Consider the following 16,758-nt stretch of genomic DNA (forward strand, 5'->3'; position numbering starts at 1 on the left):
AGGATCGTTGGAGCAAGTGAAGTGTCCTATTGAAGCAATCAGTTTAAGGGCACCTAAGTAGTGCAAGAGTGTGTCTAAATAGTGTTAGAGCGGTTGCAAGCTCCATCTGTGTTGGCCAGTGGGTCATTGTGATCAAGATGGGCTTGAAAGGCCTAGTAAGATTGAGTGGGCTCAAAGACCCTTGAGTTTGAAATGGGTTGGATGTCCCTTGAGTTTGAGTGGGTTCGAAGACCCTTTAGTATGAGTTGGTCAGAGAACCATGAGTGAATCGTTGGATCCTTGTGTTTGGAATAGGGCTTACGATGCCCTTATCCATGATAAGCTACTAATACATGAGATTGTAGAGCTAGTCTAAGTGTCACCGAGTTTTCAACCAAATTAGACTAGAGGATTATCAAGTTCGAGAGCTTGAACAAGAGAACTAGTGGGGGATATCTTGTTCAGGTAAACTGTGAGATTGTGCGGAGAAAGGAGAGGCATGCCAAAGTTTGCATGAATGAGCATTAAAGTTAAAAATTGAGATTGAGATCGACCAAGTTCAGTGGTGCCGCATGTGTTACAGTTGGCCAAGATGGCCACACCTAATGGGGTGATCATGGAGGGATCGGGAAGGCCTTAGTTAGGGATGGCCAATGTGTCTGAATTTCCTATGTTGAGAACTTTTGTGTTGGTGCCATAAGGGACAGTTGGCATAAACCACATCCAGAGGGACGCATCCAACAGGATGTCGCAAGAGTACGGTTGGTGCCATAACCAGAAGGATGCCTTTTTTAGTATTAAAGTGTAACGACTCGATCTTCCAATGGTGTCAAAAATTATTGTTGGAAAAAATCTTTGTAAACGGTTTTCTTACACAGTATTTTTTTTGAAAATCGACCCGATTTGTGATATTTATTGCAATAAACCTTAGACTGAAGTCGTACCTGTGTTTTTGGATAAGCAGATCTTTAACGTTTTTCGGCTTTCAACCAATTGATCTTCTCTGCTTTTCTTGTACCAAGAATTGTTTTAAGACTGGGCTCAAACCAATTGAATCAAAACATAGAACTAGAAAAAGTTTTTCTTTTAGGGTGAAAGCAAAAATTCTCTTTTCTTTAATAGAAACCGATAAAATTGGTATTATGAAAAATATGTTTATAAATTGAGAATAAATTCTCCCTATTTTCCGGCAGAATTACAATCTTTCAAAGGTTGTCTTAATATCTCTACAAGTGACATCTATTTATAAGAGGAGAAAGTAGAACCTTTGTAGAGTTGTAAAAGTTTGTTTCCACTAGAAAAACAATATCTTACTCTATCTAGGATATAGGGAGCAGCAACCCTAGTTAATGATACTAGGGTTTTGTCATCCCACCTTTTTACATGAGGGGTTTTGGGCCTTTCTTACATCGATTTCAATTACGAGTACTTCTTTAGCCTTTTTGACCCAGTACTTTGTAATATGATTCAATTTGATTCAATTTTTCTATTTCCCAAAATAAACTTTAATATTTATATATAAAAATAATTTTCTCATACCTATTTTACCCCTAACAAAAATTTGACGATTTTAGCTATTGTAAAATTTTGATGATTTTGCCCTTGTAAAATTTTGAAAAAATATGTTTAATATTTCACAACTCAACATGTTCACTATGATCGAATAGTTTATTTTCATTTTCGGGCTTTAAAATAGTCCAAAAACATAAACTCATTCTTCCATCATTTTTTAAGTAATCCTATATAGGATTGCTAGTTTCCATTTTTATTTTCATTTCCATTTTGAAAACCTGCATTCATTTCCAAATGATTCTATTTCTCCATTTCGGAGAAAACTATAATCATTCTTGAATGTTTCTCATTTCTCTTTTCCTATTCATTTGTTCACTTCTATTCAAACATGTAATTCATTTAGAGTTTTAACGAGCTAGTGGAGGGACTGATCATACATATGTAGTTGAGGCTCAAATGATTTATAATTAAGTTCTAGATTATGAAAGCATATAATCCCTAGTTCTCCATAAATACTTGAGTATATGTTTAACTGTTTTCTAGTGTCTTGGACCTGGATTCGCCTGATATCGACTTGCCAACCCCACTGCAAAACATATATCTGGGCTTGTGCATAGCAAAGCATACATGAAACTTTCTACTGCCAAAGCATAAGGAATATTTCTCATGTTTTCTCTTTCTTCCGCTATCTTAGGACAGTCCTATAAAGAGATATGAAATCTCGATACGAAAGGTTGATTTTCCTTTTTCAAATCAGTTATTGCATAACGCTCCAATATCTTATCTATGTATGAAGCCTGAGACAGTGCTATCACTTTGTTCTTTGATCCCTTAGGTTTCGAATACCTAGAATGAAATTAGCTTCTCCCAAGTCATTCATGCTAAATTGTTGGGTTAGTCATAGTTTAACCAATAACAATGTCTCTACAACATTTTCAATGAGTAGAATGTCCTCGACATATAGAATGAGAAAGATCACCTTTCTATCTCCTAAATGTTTGTAAACACAAGGTTCATCTACATTTTTTCTCAAATCCAAAAGTCTTGATCGCTTGATCAAATCTTTGGTTCCATGAGCGGGATATGAAATCCTGATTCAGAAGGTTGATTTCCCTTTACTGAATCAGTCATTGTATAACGTTCCAATATCTTATCTATTTATGAAGCATGAGACAGTGCTATCACTTTGTTCTTTCGATCCATTAAGATTCGAATACCTAGAAAAAAATTAAATTCTCTCAAGTCCTTCATGCTAAACTGTTGGGTTAACCACAGTTTAACTGATGACAATGTCCCTACATAATTTCTAATGAGTTGAATGTCATCGACATATAGAACAAGAAAGACCACCTTTTGATCCCCTAAATATTTGTAAACACAATGTTCATCTACATTTTGCTCAAATCCAAAATTCTTGATTGCTTGATCAAATCTTTGATTCCATTAGCAGAATGCTTGCTTAAGCTCATATATGGATCTAAATAATTTGAAAATTTCATGCTTGTTTCCTTTAGCTATATATCCGGTAGGGTGCATCATGTAGATGCTCTCTTTAAGATAGTTGTTCAAAAATATTGTCTTAACATCCATTTGCCGGATCTCGTAATCGAGAGCCACCACAATGGATAGTAATATGCAGATTGAATTGAGTATGACAATTGGAGAGAAAGTTTCTTCGTAATCGATATTTTCTTTCTAAGTATAACCTTTTGCTACAAGTCTAACCTTATAAGTTTCGACAATCCCATTTACATTTCTTTTCCTCTTGTAGATTCACTTACACCCTATGGGTTTTATCTCTTTCGGTAGGTCTACAAGTTCCCACATTGAGTTAGAATACATAGAGTCCATCTTAGCTTTCATAGTTATTTCCTAGATTTTGGATCAACACTCTGTATTGCTTCGTCATATGTAAGTGCGTCATCATCTTCCTGTTCGACAGACTTAGTGTTAAGAACACTTCTGCCAGGTTTGAGGAACTCAGTCCTATGAGAGACCCTCTTATTGTGACGAAGCTCTCTATGCTACTGATCATTTGCATGTCTACTATTAGAAGTTGGTTTTGGAATCATTTCATAGGGTTTTGTATATTTCCCGAAAGCTCCTCGAGTACTTCTTTACTCTAAGGTTTAAAGTCATTCATGTAACTTTCTTCAAGGAAAGTGGCATGAGTTGACACTATAACAGTTTGTTCTTTTAGGTTATGAAACAAACCACCATTTGTTCCTTTTAGGTATCCTACAAACACACACAATTCTTTTCGTGAGTCCATCTTCCGTTCATCTTTATCCAATGCGTGGGCCGAGCATCCCCAAATCCTTAAAGAATTAAGATTCGGCTTCCTATCATGCAATAATTTGTATGAGGTTTTCAATGTTGACTTAGTTGACACATCATTCAGAATAAAGCAAGCTGTTTGTACAACATATCCCCAAAAAGAGATTGGTAGCTTCAAATAACTTAATATTGAACATACCATGTCTAACAACATTTGATTTCTTCTCTCTTCCATGCCATTCTGTTGTGGAGTGTCCAACGTGGCTAACTAGGATAAAATCTCATTCTCTATGAGGTACCCTAAGAGCTAATCAGATAAATATTCTCCACCTTGATCAACCGATATACCTTTATGGGTAAACCTAGTTGTTTCTCCATTTCCGCACGAAACTTTTTGAATTTATTAAAGGTTTCACTCTTGTGGTGCATTAGGTATACATACCCATATCTGGAATAGTCATAAATAAAGGTTACATAATACTTGTTACCACCTTTTTCACTAACGCTCATAGGGCCACATACGTCAGTGTGCACAAGTTCTAATGGTTTTTTGGCCCTCATTTCTTTTGCATTAAAAGATCACATAGTCATCTTACCTTCCAAGCAAGATTCATATTGTGGAAGATTAACTTATTTAAGCGAGCTTAAGATGTCGTCTTTCACAAGTCTGGTGATTCTTTCTCGGTTAATATGACCAAGTTTCAAATGCCAAAGGTACACCTCTTTAGAGTGAAGTTTTAAGTCTTTTATTTGATATTTCAGTATCAAGTAGTGTGTACGTTTTTGGTTTGATGAAATAGAGATTATCTGACATCCATCCATTACAGATAATATTGCAATTTCTAAATATTACAATTCCATTATTAAAAGTCACAGTTAAGTCTTCTTTATATAAACATGCAACAGAAATTAAGTTTCTTTTGAAATTTGGTACATAGAATATGTCTTTTAAAATAATATTTCTAAAATTATCAAAATAAAGATGTACATCTCTCATTGTTTCAACAACCACACTTGTCCCGTTCCTAGTCCATAATGATAAGCTATTATCTCTAAGAACTTTCGTCTCCTCGAACCCCTATAGAGAAACACAAACATGATTAGTAACTTCTGAATCAATAACCTAGTGGTCATTGAACCTTCCACTAAACAAGCTTCTATTATTAAGAGTTCCATACCTTTGCCTTTGGTAGCTAGATATTCCTGTCACTCTTTACAATTTGCCTTAAAATTCCCTTTCTTCTTGTAGAAGAAGCATTTTGACTTAAATAAATTTTTAGGCTTCCTGGTTCTCTTCCTTTCCACTTGTGGTGGCCCAGAGACCTTAGCCTTGCCTTTCTTAGTGTGCTTTCCCTTCCCTTTTGGTGAAGAAGCAACGAATATATTCGCTTATGCTTTTTTGACTGATTGACCGCCGTTCAACACCAACTCATAGGATTGTAACTCCTTTATGAGTTGTGTAAGCGTCAAGTTTTTGTTGCCAAGGTTATATGCGACCTGAAAACCAACAAAATCATTTGACATGCTTTTGAACACCATCTCAATTTGAGTGTTTTCTTCTAGATTAGCCTCATTGTCCATAGTCTTGGCAAATTAGCCCATAAGAGTGATCATATGGTCTTCAACTAGAGTGTTGGGCTTTTGCTGGGCATTCACCAAGCTAGTTATGGCAGACTGTCAATCCAAGGGAGCTCGACCTCTGAACATGTCTTCTAGCTTATTTAGAATCGTTTTAACAGTCTTATAGCTCTCCAATTATTAATACAGAGTATTGGCCACACTTGCCAGCATATAGCAGTGAGCTATCTCATCAGACTCTTCCAAAACATTGTCTAGCCTTAGCTTGAGTGGCCGGTGGATACTTATTATCAAGAACTATCTTAAGTTTCTCACAGCTCAAAACAATTATCAAGTTCCTTTTCCATTCCTTATAGTTATTTTTGTTCAATTTGTTCTTAATGAGTATGTCCAATAAGGGGGTTGGTGCCATTTTCGAACTAAAATAAAACATTCATATATTAATATCTTTGTATTAAGCAAATGTTTGAAAATGTTTTGCAATATTACAATATGCACTAAAATGATGTACGCGTCTTACATTAAACCTAGAAAACATTTGTAAGTTGTTGTAACAATAATTCTCACACCCATTGAATCAAGTCCCCATGGGGTGATCATGATCAACTAGTAAGAACATGAATTTCCATCCAATTAATACATTAACCTAATTCCTTAGGCATTCACATGTACTAATAATCGTGTAATGTTCGGTCATCATTCTAACTTAATTAAAGCTCCATGGGGAGTTACTTAACTAAAAGATCTTGAGTGTATAACCATCAACTCAACACCTATCGCAACATGCACCTCAAATTAGTCATCGTGGGGCAATCTCACCGAGTAGCATGCTTTGAATAATTGTCCTCTTTTGAAGATATAAATTTTGATTTATCTCATGATAATGCCTACCACAAGGGTCAGTCCAATTATCATTTGATCACAAGAGAATTCTTCTTACTTTCAGGGAATCTCCACAGTGGAATCCACATAGCATCTTACCGTGGGGTAATGCACTTGCCATGCCATCACAATAGATCATTGATAAAGGTCATAGGTCTTGTTTAAGGACCTTTTCCCACTTGATATTTTAAAAACATGTAAGATTTTTAATTCCTGATTTTAATCATGTATGATCAATATATGCATGAAAAGTACATGTGACATTCTTTCCTAAACTATATGGCGTGTTTATCTCATGTATGCATGACATGCTTTGACAATTTTATAATATTCACATTCATTCATTCATAAGATTCAATCAAATAATTTTGATTCTCCACAGTTTTTCTTTTAAGAGAAAAAAAAGTGAATGTGAACCGTGCATTAAGAATGTTCCCAAGAAAGAGAGGTGAGTTGTATTTGACCACTTAAAAACCAAGTCTTTCTTTGCCAGATCCAATCCTATACATGCACCTTCTCATTACCATACTTCTCACAATAATTGCATAACCTAAATAAGTGAATAGACCAATACAACACATGTATTTTCTCATTACCACACTTTTTAACTTTAATAGATCAATTATGGATCATCTCAAGCATATATATCAGAATTATATCATAAATAATTATTAAACAGATATATAAAGGGATGAGTAATAAAATAAAATTGCCAGCCAATGTTTCCATGGTTCTATTTTTAGAAAAAAAAATGAAATACAAAAATCACATAGTTTTTCATCAAAAAGCATTCCTTGTGTCTTCAGCCACCATCGCTCATTCTTCTCCTTATCATGGACTCCTTTTTAAAAAAAAATGCATTTATGTCCTATGTCTATTTTCGGCACACAAGGATTCTAGAAATAAAAAAAATCCTACGTGGAGATGATAGGCCACAGTTTATTTTCTAAGAACCACAACTTGGGAAAAAATAATTATATAAAAAATATATAATATTGCATCCATTCACATAGATTCCCCTAAACATGCGAATAATTACAATAACGCTACATCTTATCAAATATTAATCAAACTGTAATAACCCGTTTTTTAGTAGTGTTAGAAACGGTGGTTTTGAGGCCACAAATTCAACGTGAGAGTGTAAAAATATTATTAATTAATATTTATGAGTCAAGTAAAATATTATTTACATTTGATTTAATGATTTTTGTTAATTGAAAAAAATAATTAGGTTCAGGTGGTATGTCCCTTAGGTCAAGTGGTTTTGAAAAATGAAGTATCATGACCTCGTTTATATAAACCGATCTCGTAAATATTTTATTAAATATTTTTGGAGTGTTATTAGGGTCATATTAAAATTTGGTTAAGAAATTTTAGCGTTTTAATAGTTAATTAAATAAAAAGGACTAAATTATAAAAGTTACAAAAGTTAGTTCTATTAGTTAAATGTGCTAAATAGTTAAATTAAAAAGGTCAAAAAGTTTTTTGTAGCAATAATTCCTTAAGCAAAAATCATGCACGGTTGGTGGCCAACTTTAGTTAAATTATATGATATATTTTATTAATAATTAAAGTAAATATTAAGTAATAAGTAGTAAACAACAAGCAAAACATTTTCTTTCTTTATGTTCTTCCTCAACCGAAAGAAACACCATTTTTGGGAAAGGGAGGCTTGACTTGAGGTCTATTTTTAATAATCTTTATGTTTTTGTGGTCGTTTTAGCTTAATCTAGCTAACCCATGGGTCAATTCGTAAAAATGTTAAAATTTAGGGACTTTTCATGAATGGTTTAAGTGTGTTTTTGAATTTAATTGATAGATTACTAAGCTTGGTTGATAATATAAGTATTTTGTTAAGTGATTTTTAGTAATTTTAATGTTAAAGGATTAATTTGTTAAAAGAGTAAAATTCATGAGATTTAATTTGAAATTTTGATGAATATAGGCTATTTAGGAATCCTATGAAAATCTGCTAACATGAATTTTAGCTAAAATGGTAAATTTGCAAGTTTTGGGTTTAGAGACTAAATTGTATAAAAGTTAAAATGTTGGGGGTAAACTTGTAAATTGATAATGGAAGGGTTTAATTGTATAAAACTACTTGTTAGAATGCTTGAAATGTATTAATTGGGTTGAATTGTTATTTAGATGAAGAAACACCGTAATCAGATTTAAATCGAGGAAAAGCTAAAGTTTCAGACTAGTTGTCGACTCCGTTTTAGTAACCATTTCTGTCAAGGTAAGTTCATATAATGGTAAAATGGTTAATTTCTAATTTGAATGAATGATTAGTTAATGTTATATTTTGTTTAATTATTATTGAATTTACACATGTTAGTTAGTGATTTGGATTAATTTGTAATGTTTATACAATTGATGGATATTTGTGAAAAATGTGAGTTGAATGGATGTATATAATTGAAATGATATAAATGAAGAAGTTAAGGATTGATATATAAAAGTGTTCCGTTTGAACCTTAAGAATTCTTGGGATACAAATGACATGTCATTAGGGACTATACGGTTTCGAGTGCTGGTCTTGGATGTCCTACCGATGGCTGAGGTCTTGCATTTGTTGTGGATTCTCCATAGCTTGTGTGAGCAGCATTATGTAGTTAACATCCCAACCCACAGCTCGTGTGAACAGGCCCATTCCACAGCTCGTGTGAACAAGCCCATTTCACAGCTCGTGTGAGCATTGTAGTGATCGTTACAGTTACATGTAAATGAATACTTTGTGTGAGCATTTCCAGAATATCCGATGTTATTCTATTTGGTTCAACGGACAATTAAAGTTTAAAACAAAAAGGTGTGTATATAAAATGAGTTATGTTGTTGAAAATATGGAATGGAAATCTAATATATGTAATTGAATGTAGATTAAGGCATAAAATGGGAATGTGTATGTATGCATTGGTTCATTTTAATGAACACATGAAAAAGAAAAGTATGGATTGAAAAGGGAATTAATTGAACATGTGACGAATTGTTGTATATTGAAATTCATTTCATGATTTGTACCATGTTTCATAGGTTGATATATTTTTAAGTATATGTACTAACCCTATGGAACGTTGTGAATAGGAAACGTAACGCCCTGAATGTTTTAAGTCTGTTTTGTAAAAATTGTCATAAAATGTGTATATGCTTCAATGGTTAAGTGTTCTGGGTGTGTGTGTGACGCATTGGGTTAAATTCCCACTTTTGGCAAAATTTTTTTATTTTAGATCTAAGCCTTATCCTTGATGAGTGGGCTTATATGAAATTTTCTGTTAATCCATATCAGAATGAGCCTGCTGGTTCGAGTGGTAAGGAGTTAGTGTGTTAGAGGTCCTGTGTTTGAATCCCTGCGTGAGCGTGGGTGATAAATTTTTGATTCGAGTGTTTGTTAGAGGTTGCGTGGAACTAAAATTCTGAGATAGTTGAGTGTTAGTGGGTTAGTGGGGAGGAATTTGGGGGAATATGTTGTTATATTATTTTTATTTTCTTCTTTTCTTTTCTCTCTCTCTTCCAAATTATCAAAATTTGACGTTCTTTTCCTGTTGACTGGTAAAATCCTTTGTTTGCTTACTTTTGAAATCTTATCGCAATCTTGCCATTCAATCTTGATTTTTCAATTCTTTGGTGTTTTTGTGCGGTTTGGTAAGTGTAAGGGGTGAATTTCGTGTGGGCTAGGGAATCGTTTTTAAGCTATTCTAAATTGGTTCTATTATTTTCTTTCTGATAGTTGATTTTGAGTTTTGGCAGTAGTGAATCGTGTAGAACGGGGCTCTCCTCTTGTAGAATCATAGTCAGAATCATTCGGGGTTTTGGGGTAAGTGATGAACACTTGAATTGAACTATTGTTGATTTGGTAGATTTGGTTTAATTATGAATTAAGACTTATTTTGGGGGTTCGTATTATTGATTTCTAGGTTCTAGTGATCTCTAGAGTGGTTTCTCTTTTAAAATGTACCAGGTGTGTACCCTAAACACAAAAAATTGAGCCTCGACGAAAACCAAAAAAGTATTCTGTCGACGCCACATGGGCATGTGTCCGGCCATGTGGTAGGCCCTGTGCGAGACACGACCGTGTGTTTGACGAAGGTGTGACCGTGCGCAGTACATGGTCGTGTGATGGTGTGGGTGTGGCCGTGTGGGCCATACTGGCTAGGCCAAATGGGGTGTGGGACACACGGGCGTGTGGGCCCACACGAGCATGCAACACGAGCATGTGGGTTTTGGGCCAGGCCGTGTGGGCCACATGGGCAAGGCCAATTTAGGCGTGTGGGACCTCACGGGCAAGCCACATGTGCATGTGGGCCCATAATTCTGAAATTTTTCCTAGGTTAGTACGAGTCATTTCGGTCGGCTGTGGGCCTATCGTAGGGTCGGTAAGGGCTAACCAAACCCTATTTCATGTGCTATGATATTTTGATAGACTGATCTGAGTAGGATACGACATGTATGTCTGATTGTACTATTTAGGTATGCATATTATCTGTATACAAGCATGTTAAATCTATTATTTTTGTATCTGTATTCTGTATTCTGTATCTGTGTTTTGGGGTGGGTCTTGTATATGTGGAGGAAGTGATCTGTATGGTGACACTTCGCCTATATTCTGGCAGCTTGACTGCATATTATCTGCAATGTGTCGCATCGGCACTATATGGTTTGCAGAGATGGGTGGGTGTTTTTAACCCCACATGGTGTGATGGGATGGTTGGAGATGGTGTGCAGAGGATGGGGTCATGACTCACTATATATGTTCTGTTTATTTGATTTTGATAACTATATCTGTTGTGGACTTAGGTCCGAATCTGTATCTGACTGATCATGAAATTCTATGTATGTGCATCTCTATTTCTATTGGGTTACACACTGAGTTTACGAAAACTCACATTTTTTTGTTTGTTCTGTTCAAGTAATCCATAGACTTAGGTGGATCGATGCGACGGAGTCTCACGGTGACCACGAGTTCGTCAACTGTTTTAAATAATGGTTTTTATTTAAGGATTATTTTCTGAGAGTTTTGTAATTATTGACTCTTTGGACTATTTGATTTTTATTTTGGTTTTGGATGCGTTTTAACTCTTACTGCGACGTTTGACTAAATTCACAGTTTTACGAAAACAAATGTTTTTTATCAAAAATACGAACTGGATTTCCTAAATTATAATAGTTTCTAAGACTTTCGCTATAAATTGTGTTTTGGAAAATGAATTAATTAAATAATGCTTTCAGTAATAGTTATTTAAATGGATATAGGTTATAAAACGTGGATGATTTGTCGAACAACTATACAAAACTTTATCGAAACAACACTGTTTTCAAACCCTTCCTTGTAACACTCTCGGATTCGGTCATAACGTTTAGGCCGGGTTTGGGGTGTTACAGGAAAGGAAAGTATCCATATGATTTGTGATCAATGATTGAATGGTTTAATCATTTTATGTTTAATAAGTTTAAGTTCCTTTTATACGAACTTATTACACATTAGTTGCGTACGTAGTTGTTTTTTTCCTATTTTGTAGATCATCGAAAAGCTCAAATAGTTGGAATTAACGTCAGAGTACGATCACACTATGCATCGATCCATTTTGGTAACTTTTGAAAATATTGACTAATGATTATAAATGGCATTTATAGGGTTGTATGTTAATTTGGTATGTTTTGGGTTATGCCAAAATTTAGTGTACCTTATTACTTTTTGTTAATGGTTGTGCATGGTCTTTTGAAGTTAGGAAAGAAATGGTGGAGTATTATGTTTTGGATGGTTGAATTGGTATGTTTTGAATGTAATAAGAGCATATTGCTAATTTGACCATGTGAAATTTTTTGACTTATGCTTTACCTATTTGCATATGTATATGTTTAGACATTAGTTGGTACATGCTTGTGTTAATAGGTGAAATTGGTCACTTATGTGTGTCTTGTAAAGAAGTAAGGCTAAGAGGTATGATTTGAGAATGGAGTAACTAATTGGTGTGTGTGTGTAATGTATGTTTTAGCCATAGACTTATGCTTTTGAAATTGATGTGTTTTAGTTGAATGAGTTGTGGTGTCTAATGAAAGCACATTGGTTAGGTTTATATTGAATGATTTTTTACATGTTTTAGGTGACTTTGAATGTGATTTATGCATGTGAAAGTAGATATAGATGGTATGGCTTAGTGGTAAGAAATAGTATTTGAAATGACTTGTTTTAGGGGTTATTAAGGGAGCACACAACCTGGGACACAGGCTATCACACGACTGTGTGCCACACACGGCCACCCCACATGACTATGTGTCAATTTAATTTCAGGTGCAGGTTTTGTGCGGTCTGCGACATGGTTGTGTGACCCAAGTTAATGAATTACACGTGTAGAGACACGAGCTAGAACTGTAATAGCCCGATTTTAGTGGTGACAAAATAGTGGTTTCGGGACCACAAATTTCTGTCGTGTTGACTCGTAAATATTATTTATATAATATTTATGGAGTCATTAGAGTTGTATTAAAATTTGCTTAAGAAATATTAACATTTAGATAGCTAATTAAGGAAAAAAGACTAAATTGAAAAAGGTGCAAAACTTAGTAAATATTGCGTTTAGATGATTAAATAGCTTAAAAGTTAAATGAGGGAGGACCTATGTGGTAACTCTGCTCTAATTAACTTGGTTGGACGGCAACTTGAATGAAAATGATAAAATAAAATATGTTTAATGGTAAATTTGAAAATAAGTTGAAATTTAACTCAAAACATAAGGAAATTCACTAACATTTTTCTTCATGGATGGCCAAAACCTCCATTTTCAAAAGCTTAAAGTTTTGGTGGCTTTAGGTGGATGCATGTAAGTGAAATTGATACATGTTTCTTGTAATTTTTATGTTTTTGAAATCGTTGCAACTAGGTCCAGTTAGCCTGTACCTTTATTTTTGAACTTGTTAAAAATTCTAGAAGTTTCCATTGATGAATATTGAATTTTTTTTATAATAAATTTTTATTTGAAGCTTTGATTATGTTATTTGGTGATTTTGTGAAGTGATTTTTGTTAGATTTTGATTTAGGGATTAAATAATGAAAATGTTAAAATTTTATGGTTTGATAGTGAATTTCATGTTTAGTAGGGACTGTTTAAGTGCCTAGTATATTCGACTAAAATGTTGACATGAGAGAAATGGTTAATTTGATAATTTTTGGGTTAAAGGGCTAAATTGCAAAATTTGTAAAAGTTAGGGGAATCTGTGTAAACTCAAAAATAAAAGGGTATAAAATGTAAAGTAAAATTGAAATATAAAATGTAAGCTAATAATTGAGAAATTTTACATTTTAGATTAAGACCCTGTTGATATACGTGGAAAAAGAAAAAAATTGTATATTAGTCCATGAATTTCAAAAACTACTACAATTCAGTCGAGTTAAGTTCGTACAGCTTATAATTTAACATCTATATGAAATGTTTGATGATATAATGTGATATAATAGATATATTTGATTATAAATGACATAAAGTTATTTGAGAAAAGTTGTTGAAATTCAATACTTGGATCGGATCGAATGCAGGATAGAGTATAATCGATAAATGGTGTGTTATGAGGGATTGGAGTGGAGATTTTTGTGGAGTGATATATATGTTTCCCGAGCAGGTCGAGTTTCAGTATTTGTTGCAAACTCTCGTATTATACTCCCTGTTTTGGTGTGTTTTCAGTTGGATTAGTTCTTTGGAGCCATTGGTGTGTTATCGGGTGGATTGGCTCTTATGAGCATCTAGTGTGTTTCAGTTGGAATATTGATGTACTCATATCCTTAAGTCTTCATCAGATTGTAAATCTCTGTAATGTAACTTTTTTAGTGATTTTGATGGTTATGACATGTATTTGAGCTTTGAATAGAATTTTGAAATTCATCTGGTTGAAATTGTCGATGACATGGAACACATATAGTGGTAATATTATTGAATGATTTGTTGTACTTACTTCGATAAGATTTATCATTTTAGCACGTTGAACTTACTAAGCTTTAATGAGCTTACTTGTGTTAGTTTCTGTTATTGTAGATACTTTGAAGGTTGGATGGTCGGATCGGCACTCAAGTCACACTATCCACTCATTTTCGGTAGTTTTTGGAACATTCATTTTGGATTATATGGCATGTAATAGGCTTCTATGTCATTACTATTGTTTTGATATGTAAAATGTTAAAGTATGATCTTAAGTGCAAATAGTCAACTTATATGATACTCAAAAGGTAAATAAATGATAAATTAAATGAAATAAAAACAAAACATCATCTTTTACTTTCATCTTTCAACTGAAAATAGAAGAAAAGAGTAGCCATTGTTGAAGCTACATTCGACCATCATTGTTTCCTTGATTAGATCAAGACAGACCTTGTACGGTTTTAGATCGGGGCAAAGAGAAAGTCTCAAATTAATCACCTCCGTATCTACTTAAACTCGTCGAGGTAAGTTCATCTGATTACGTTGTGATTATATGTTTTATTTTGAAATATGCATGAATTGTAAATTTTCTATATGTATACAAGGTTACATATCCAACAACATATGATGATTACCGAGCCCCATTTGAACCTTAGAAATTTGTAGGATACAATTGACATGTCATTAGGGTTTACATGATTTGGGTACTAGTCCTGAACGTCCTACCAATGGCTGAGGTCCTGCATGTGTTGTGGATACTCCAGAACTCGTGTGAGCAACATCGTGTAGCTATGTTCTGATCTGCAGCTCGTGTGAGCATGCCGATTTACAGCTCGTGAGAGCATACCGGTCTACAGCTCGAGTGAGCATTCCAATTCACAGCTCATATAAGCATACATGTACATGATTTGACGAATTACAGTTATATGAGCTAGCACACTATGTGTGAGCTATCCTGGGTATCCAACTGTATTCTAATGGTTTAACGGGCATTATTCTGATATGAAATGGTAAGGGTTCATTTCGGACTATTACAGGGATGCATATGAATTATATGGAAATGTTGTTACATGGTATTTGGAAATGGAAATGGACGATACATGTATATGAAACATAATTATATGTTGTGCTCATCCATGTTTACTTGGTTTATGTATATGTTTACATGGCTAACTTGTTTGATGTATATATTGTTTGATGTATATGTATAGGCTTTGGCCAAATTATGGTTGGAATATGCTCAGTTACTTACCTAATTTGTGATTAAATGGTAAGTTATGTTCTATGTTAAATGAACTTACTAAGCATTAAATGCTTACTATAATCATTCTTTAATGTTTCCCATTTCTCTTTTCCAATTAATTCCGTTCATTTCTATTCAAACATACAATTCATTTATGGTTTCAACGAGTTAACAAGGGGACCGATTGGACGTATGTAGTTGAGGCTCAAATGATTTATAGTTAAGTTCCGATTTTTCGCCTATTAATTATAAACTCATTTAGTCATGAAGTCATTCCACTATAGTATCGTGACTGAGCTTTCCCTAATGACATACCATTATGAAAACAACTATTCAGTGCTCATCTAATGACCTTATTATAAGTGTGTTACCCTCATAGGATATCCTTGACGTTTTTGGGATAATATTTGTTCTCTCAATACGATCATATTTTATCTCATGGTAACCATTACATCTTCATTCATGAAAATTAAATCACTATCAAATAGTGATCAAGTCATTCATCACAAAGATGGACAACATATGGCCATGTTTACATTTGATCAACCATGTAATGCCAATGAGAGGATATAATTTACCCATATTTTGCGCTATGAATTTCACTGTTCTAAATGACGCTACATACTATAAAAGTCGTCCATCTAATGCACCAGCTTTTGATTCCTTATCTATTTGAACTCAGACTTTTACTTACATGAAAGTGTACGAGTCAAGCATACATACTCTGCCATCCACTCAAGATTTAGGTATCTCACACTATGAACGTCACAAGTGAAAAAATAAATAAACAGATTTAGGTTCTATTCTGCTTGGGTCTTGTCCGATGTACTGTCAGTCCAGTCAGTCACATCTATGTCTCCATCTTATGGGAATCAACCATTCAGATGTCTAAGACAAGACATCTCCCTAATTGGGCTTGATAGATGACATATTAGTTTTTTAATCAATTTGATCATTTCTGATTAGACTAAACACATGTTTAGGTTCATCTACTAATACAAGTTGCCTTTCTGTACTATAATCCGACCACGTAATACCGCTTAGTATTAGTTAAACATTTAGAAAACCAATGAGCAACATTTGCTTCTATTTTGCTTTGCATTCAAAAACTATGTGAGGACAATAATACAAAGTATATTAATTTAATTAATGAATAATTTTATTAATCAATCTGTTCAGAAAAATTACAAGTGTATATTGACGAAAATACTACACTTAAGACACCAGATCTAACAATTACGATTTCGAAATGCCATTTTTGTAAATCGTGTTCTTAAAATTAAAATTTAATAGTTACAAGGATAGTATAAATATATTGAATTTTGGTCTAATAATTCTAGTTATTTGGAAAGTTAGACAAGGTACAAGTGTATCGGTCCT

The sequence above is a fragment of the Gossypium raimondii genome, chromosome 3, assembly GCF_025698545.1.
Source record: "Gossypium raimondii isolate GPD5lz chromosome 3, ASM2569854v1, whole genome shotgun sequence".
Lineage (NCBI taxonomy): Eukaryota > Viridiplantae > Streptophyta > Magnoliopsida > Malvales > Malvaceae > Gossypium > Gossypium raimondii.